We start from the raw sequence: 9,075 nt of genomic DNA, 5'->3' as shown, positions 1-9,075 counted from the left end.
AACAGAAACGGCAGATAATGACGTTTTTCGTTAATCAAGAGGCAATAACTCCGCCAAAAGTAGTCCAAATAAAGTGTTTGTCAAACTTGGCTGAGCCCTTACTGCGTTGAACCCTGTAACTTATATTTGCGGATAATATTTGTGAGAGTTAATGGACAGAAACGGCAGATAATGACGTTGTTCGTTATTCAAGGGGCCTTAACTCCACTAAATAAAGTCCGAAGACACTATTCATCTACCTTGGTCGAGCCCTTAAGACATTTAACCCTGGTACCAAGTTTGAAGAAAATCGGTTAACATTTGTTGCAGTAATTGCACGGAAACATTGGCCGATCCCTTAATGCGTTGAACCTTTTACTAATATTTACGGATAATATTTGCGAGAGTTCATGAACAGAAACGGCAGATAATGACGTTGTTCGTTATTCAAGGGGCCATAACTCCACTAAATAAAGTCCGCTGGAAGTGGTCATCGGACGTTGCTGAGCTCTTAAGGCATTTAACCCTGGTACTAAGTTTGAAGAAAATCGGTTGATAGTTGTTGCAGTTATTGCACGGAAACGGTAGATAATGACGTTGTTCGTTATTCAAGGGACCATAACTCCGCTAAATAAAGTCCGCTGGAAGAGGTCATCGGACTTTGCCGAGCCCTTAAGGCAATTAATCCTGTAAACAAGTTTGAAGAAAATCGGTAAACATCTGTTGCAGTTACTGCACGGAAACGAAGCGTGACAGACAGGCGGACAAACCCAAATTTATATACCCCCGTTTTGGTGAAAGCGGGGGATAATAAAGCTCAGCATGACCTATATATATAAATAAACTTTAAATTATGGGTCATTTCTGAGAACTCAGTTCAATTGCAAAAGAGATTGACATGTGATGAGTCCAGTGAGCTATTTTCATGAAGACATCAGCCTTAATGCCTTATTTTTTACTACGTTAACATGGCTGTGTAATTTTTGTATGGTCAATGCACAAGATCAGTATCTACAAAAAACACGTATAAGTTCCAATTTTTAATTGAGGTGTTTAAACATGACTTGTCAGGGTGTTGAAATGTTAGGTGACTACAGCATCTTGTAGGGGACTTGTTCAACCTTAATGGTATACAATTGTTTTCTGTTTGTTGTCACGATAAGGGGGCAGAAAGCCTGATGTTTTATACAACGTCATTGTCCTAGCAGTCGCTATTGTTTATGTAAAGATTAAACAGCATAAAGAAATGCCGTTCAATCCTTAGATTTACTTTCTAAATAATTCCGTTATTATTGACCTACATATAAAAATTCCGTGATGAAATGTCTTTGTCGTCAGTGCAAACAAGTTTCCTGGAACAGCCTTACGTCACCACGATATTTGTCTCAGGTTACTCGAGGCGGGATGAGCAGCTTCAAAACGACGTAAACTACGTTCATAGTGCTATGAAGGCAATTTCTTCTGTTAACGCTAGAGGACATTGCAGTAGAATGTAAAAATATGAAAATACAAAAAATTAAATAAGAAATTCAACTTTTGCAGTCCCGGAACACTTTCGTCCATAAAGACTATTCAGGACTGATTTTTATTATGACATCATAAGAAGTATACATCGTTACGTATAAACATCAACAATTGATGACGTATAGCAATACGACATACACAAATTGATAACGGTTCATCATTTAAAGTTTTATGTTATAAAACTGAAAATAAAATATGATATTTAAATACTAAAATGAATTTGTTGAATTGTACATTTATGTCCATTGTACATGTGTGTTCATCGTACATGTGTGTTCATTGTACATGTATGCTCACTGTAAATGTATGTTCATTGTACACTTTACTCATTATCAATTCACGCTTATTGTACTTGTATGCTAATTGTACATAAAAGGTTATTGTACAAGAATGCTCATTATGCATGTATGCTCACTGTACATGTATGCTCATTCTACATGTAAGCTCATTGTACATGAATGCTCACTGTACATAAATGTTCATTGTACACGTATGCTCATTGTACATGTATACTCACTATACATGTATGCTCACTGTACATGTTTGCTCATTGTACATGCATGTTCATTGTACATGTATCCTCACTGTACATGTATGATTATTGTACATGCATACTTACTATACATGTATGTTCATTGTACATGTATGCTTATTTTACATGTTTGTTCATTATATATGTATGTTCATTGTACACATATGCTCATTGTGCATGTATGATCATTGTATATTTATGATCATTGTACATGTATGTTCATTGCACTTGTATGCTCATTGTACATGTATGCTCACTGTACGTGTACCTTCACTGTACATGTGTGATTTTTGTATATGTATGCTCATCTCACATGCATGATTGTACATGTATGCTCTCTGTACATGTATCTAATCTGTACATGTATGCTAACGGTACGTGTATCTAAACTGTACGTGTATCTTCGCTGTACATGTATCTTCACTGTGCATGTATGCTCACTGTCCATGTATCTAAACTGGACATGTATGCTCACTGTTCATGTATCTTCACTGCACATGTATGCTCACTGTATATGTATCTAAACTGTTCATGTATGCTCACTGAATTTATGATAATTGTAAATGTATGCAGTACATGTATGCTCAATGTACATGTATGCTCTCTGTACATGTATCTTCACTATACATGTATGTTCATTGCACTTGTATTCTCATTGTACATGTACATGTATGGTCATTGCACATTTATGCTCACTGTACATGCATCTAAACTGTACATGTAAGCTCACTGTACATGTAAATGTATGTTTATTTGAACATGTATGCTCACTGAAAATGTATGTTCATTTTACTCATTATCAATTCACGCTTATTGTACTTGTATGCTAATTGTACATAAAAGCTTATTGAAAAAGAATGCTCATTATGCATGTATGTTCATTGTTAATGTATGCTCACCGTACATGTATGCTCAATGTACATGTATGCGCCATGTAAATGTATGTTTAGTTGAACATGTATGCTCAATGTACATGTATCTAATCTGTACATGTATGCTAACGGTACGTGTATCTAAACTGTACGTGTATCTTCACTGTACGTGTATCTTCACTGTACACGTATCTAAACTGTACACGTATGCTCATTGTACAGGTATGCTTATTTTTCATGTATTTTTATTGTACATATATGCTCACTTTACATATATGCTCACTGAATCAATGTTAATTGTAAATGAATGCACACTGCACATCTATGTTCGTTCTACATGTATGCTCACCGTACATGCATGTTCATTGTACATGGATTTTCACTGTACATGTATTCTCACTGTACATGTACAATGAACACACATGTAAAATAATAATACCTGTACATGTACAATGAACAAACATGTGCAATGAACATATATTTAGAGTGAGCATACATGAACAGTTTAGATACATGAACAGAGAGCATACATGTACAAAGATCATACATGTACAACGACCATACATTTACAGTGAGCATAAATGTACAAGGAGCATACATGTAGAATGAGCATACAAGTACAATAAGCGTGAATTGATAATGAGTAAAGTGTACAATGAACATATATTTACAGTGAGTATACATGTACAGTGAAAATCCATGTACAATGAACAAACATGTGCAATGAACATATATTTACAGTGAGCATAAATGTACAAGGAGCATACATGTAGAATGAGCATACAAGTACAATAAGCGTGAATTGATAATGAGTAAAATGAACATACATTTTCAGTGAGCATACATGCATAATCATGTACAACGATCATAGATGTACAATGATCATAAATATGCAATGATCATACATGCACAATGAGCATATGTGTACAGTGAACATACATGTACAATAAGCATATATGTACAATGAACATAAATGTGCAATAACCATACATGTAAAAAGAGCATACATTCTTAAATAACACACATGTACAATAATCCTATATGTACAATGAGAGTACATGTAGAATAAACATAAATTCACAGTCAGCATACATGTACTGTGAGCATACATGTATAGTGAGTATACATGGAACGCACACGTACAATAATCATATATGTATTCTCATTGTACATATATGATAATTGTACATGTGTGTTCGTTAAGAATGTATGCTCTTTTTTCATGTATGGTTATTATACATGTATGTTATGTACATATATGCTCACTGTATATGTATCTTCACTGTGCATGTATCATCACTGTACATGTATTTTCAGTGTACATGTATGATTTTTGTACAATAATGATAATAATACATGTATGTCAATTGTTCATATATGCTCACTGTATATGTATGGTCATTTCACATGCATGATTGTTCATGTATGCGCACTGTAAATGTATGGTCGTTGTACATGTATGGTCCTTGTACATGTACAGGTATGCTTATTTTTCATGTGTGTTCATTATGCATGTGTGTTCATTGTACATGTATTTGCACTGTAATTGTATGTGCATTGTACATGTATGATCTTTGTACATGTATGCTTATTTTACATGTGTGTTCATCGTACATGTGTGTTCATCGTACATGTGTGTTCATCATACATGTATGTTCATTGCACTTGTAGGCTCATTGTACATGTACAGGTATGGTTATTTTTGTGAGAGTTAATGGACAGAAACGGCAGATAATGACGTTGTTCGTTATTCAAGGGGACTGGCGTCACGAGCAGCATCAATACTAAAAACGTCTTTTAATATTAACGGCTACTAAACCCGTGCTATGTCCATAGGGCAGGTGATTGGGACATAGCACGGGTTTAGTAGCCGTTAATATTAAAAGACGTTTTTAGTATTGATGCTGCTCGTGACGCCAGTCCCCTTGAATAACGAAAAACGTCATTATCTGCCGTTTCTGTTCATTCATGTAAAATAAGCATACCTGGACATGTACAAGGAGCGTACATGTACAATGAGAATACAGGTAGAATAAATATAAATTCACAGTCAGCATACATGTACTGTGAGCATACATGTACTGTGAGCATACATGTAAAGTTTAGATACATGTTTCTTCACTGTACATGAATGCTCACTGTACATATATGTTCGTTGTACATGTATGATCACTGCAAATATATGTTCATTCTACATGAATGCTCATTGTAAACGTATCTTGATTGTACATGTATTTGCACTGTAATTGTATGTGCATTGTACATGTATGGTTATTATACATGTATGTTTTTTGTACATGTAAGTTCATGATACATGTAGGTTAATGGTACATATATGCTCTCTGTACATTTATGCTCACTGTAAATATATGTTCATTGCACATGTTTGTTCATTATATATGTATGTTCATTGTTAATGTATGCTCACCGTACATGCATGTTCATTGTACATATATGGTATGCTCATTGCACTTGTATTCTCATTGTACATATATGATGATTGTACATGTATTTTCACTGTACATGTATCATCACTGTACATGTATATTCACTGTAATTGAATGCTCACTGTACATATATGTTCGTTGTACATGTATGGTCATTGTACATTTATGCTCACTGTACATGCATGTCCATTGTACATGTGTGCTCACTGTACATGCATCTTCACTGTACATGTGTGATTTTTGTATATGTATGCTCATCTCACATGCATGATTGTACATGTATGTTCACTGTACATGTATTTAAACTGTACATGTAAGCTCACTGTACATATATGTTCGTTGTACATGTATGCTTACTGTACATGTATGCTGACTGTGAATTTATATTTATTCTACATGTATTCTCATTGTACATATATGATTATTGTACATGTGTGTTCATTAAGAATGTATGCTCTTTTTACATGTATGGTTATTATACATGTATGTTTGCTCATTGTACATGTTTTCTAACTGTACATGTGTGTTCATTGTACATTTGTGCTTATTAATGTATGATCATTGTACATATATGATATTTGTACATGTATGCTCACTGTACATGCATGTCCATTGTACATGTATGCTTAATGTATATGTATTGTCATGATACATGTATGTTCATTGTACATGTATGTTCATTCTACATGAATGCTCATTGTACATGTATGCTCATTGTACATGTACATGTATGGTCATTGTACATTTATGCTCACTGTAAATGTATGTTCATTGTATATGTATATTCACTGTAAATATATGTTCATTGTGCAAGTATGCTCATTGTATATTTATGATCATTGTACATGTATGCTCATTGTACTTGTATGCTCATTGTACATGTATGCTCCTTGTACATATATGCTCACTTTACATGTATGCTCACTGAATTTATGATAATTGTAAATGTATGCACACTGCACATCTATGTTCGTTCTACATGTATGATCACTGCAAATATATGTTCATTGCACATGTTTGTTCATTGTACATGTATTTTCACTGTACATGTATGATTTTTGTACATTAATGAAAATAATACATGTATGTCAATTGTACATATATGCTCACTGTATATGTATGCTCATTTCACATGTATGATTGTACATGTATGCGCAATGCAAATGTATGTTCATTGTTAATGTATGCTCACTGTACATGCATGTTCATTGTACATGTATGTTCATTCTACATGAATGATCATTGTACATGTATGATCATTGTATATGTATGATCATTGTACATGTATGCTCATTGCACTTGTATGCTCTTTGTACATGTATGGTCATTGCACATTTATGCTCACTGTAAATGTATGGTCATTGTACATGTATGCTCACTGTACATATATGTTCATTGTACATGTATGATCATTGTACATGTATCCGCACTATACATGTATGTTTTTTGTACATGTAAGTTCATTATACATGTAGGTTAATTGTAGGTATATGCTCTATTTACATGTATGCTCATTTCACATGTATGATTGTACATGTATGTGCACTGTAAATGTATGTTCATTGTATATGTGTGCTCACTGTACATGTATGCGCCATGTAAATGTATGTTTATTTGAACATGTATGCTCAATGTACATGTATGCGCACTGTACTTGCCTGCTCACTGTACATGAATGTTCTTTGTACATGTTTTCTAACTGTACATGTATGCGCATTGCACATGTATGCTCGTTGTACAGGTATGCTTATTGTACATGTATGTTCATTATACATGTATGTTATGTACATATATGCTCACTTTACATATATGCTCACTGAATCTATGTTAATTGTAAATGAATGCACACTGCACATTTATGTTCGTTCTACATGTATGCTCACTATAAATATATGTTCATTGTACATGTATGCTCACTGTACATGTATGCTCATTGTACATGTATGATCATTGTACATGTATGATCTTTGTACATGTATGCTCACTGTACATGTATGTTCATTGTAACTGTATGATCATTGTACATGTATGCTCACTGTACATGTATCTTCACTGTAGATGTATGATTTTTGTAGATGTATGCTCATTATACATGTAGGTTAATGGTACATATATGCTCTCTTTACATTTATGCTCAATTCACATGTATGATTGTACATGTATGTGCACTGTAATTGTATGTTCATTGTACATGTATGCTCACTGTACATGTATGCTGACTGTGAATTGATATTTATTCTACATGTATTATCATTGTACATATATGATTATTGTACGTGTGTGTTCATTAAGCATGTATGCTCTTTTTACATGTATGGTTATTATACATGTATGTTTGGTCATTGTACATGTTTTCTAACTGTACATGTATGCTCATTGTACATTTGTGCTTATTATTTATGTATAATCCTTGTACGTGTATGATCATTATAATGCATGCTCATTGTAACTGGTCGCTTATTTTTCATGTATTTTTATTGTACATATATGCTTATTGTACATGCAGTCTCACTGTACATGTATGTTTATTGTATATGTATACTATATGTAAATTCACGCTTATTGTACATGTATGCTTATAGTATATAAAAGTTCATTGATCATGTATGCTCATTATACATGTATGCTCATTGTACATGTTTGCTTACTGTACATGTATGCCCCCTGTACATGTATGCTTATTTTACATGTATGCTCATTGTACCTGTATGCTCATTGTACATGTATGCTTACTGTACATGTATGGTCATTGTACAGTTATGTTCACAGTAAATGTATGTTGATTGTACATGTATGTTCACTGTACTTGTATACTCATTTTACATGTATGCTCATTGTACATGTTTATGTATGCTTCTTTTACATGCATAGTCATTATACATGTATGTTTTGTACATATATGCTCACTTTACATATAGGCTCAATGAATCTATGTTAATTGTAAATATATACACACTGCACATTTATGTTCGTTATACATGTATGCTCACTGTAAATATATGTTCGTTGTACATGTATGATCATTGTACATATATGATATTTGTACATGTATGCTCACTGTACATGCATGTCCATTGTACATGTATGCTTAATGTATATGTATTGTCATGATACATGTATGTTCATTGTACATGTATGTTCATTCTACATGAATGATCATTGTATATGTATGATCATTGTACAGGTATGCTCATTGCTCTTGTATGCTCATTGTACATGTATGCTCATTGTACATGTAAATGTATGTTCATTGTATATGTATGATCATTGTATATGTATGATCAGTGTACATGTATGCTCATTGCACTTGTATGCTCTTTGTACATGTATGGTCATTGCACATTTATGCTCACTGTAAATGTATGGTCATTGTACATGTATGCTCACTCTACATATATGTTCATTGTACATGTATGATCATTGTACATGTATCCGCACTATACATGTATGTTTTTTGTACATGTAAGTTCATTATACATGTAGGTTAATTGTAGATATATGCTCTATTTACATGTATGCTCATTTCACATGTATGATTGTACATGTATGTGCACTGTAAATGTATGTTCATTGTATATGTGTGCTCACTGTACATGTATGCGCCATGTAAATGTATGTTTATTTGAACATGTATGCTCAATGTACATGTATGCGCACTGTACTTGCCTGCTCACTGTACATGAATGTTCTTTGTACATGTTTTCTAACTGTACATGTATGC

This window comes from Mizuhopecten yessoensis, unplaced genomic scaffold (assembly GCF_002113885.1).
Source record: "Mizuhopecten yessoensis strain PY_sf001 unplaced genomic scaffold, ASM211388v2 scaffold10973, whole genome shotgun sequence".
NCBI lineage: Eukaryota > Metazoa > Mollusca > Bivalvia > Pectinida > Pectinidae > Mizuhopecten > Mizuhopecten yessoensis.
This window is presented reverse-complemented; position numbering follows the sequence as displayed.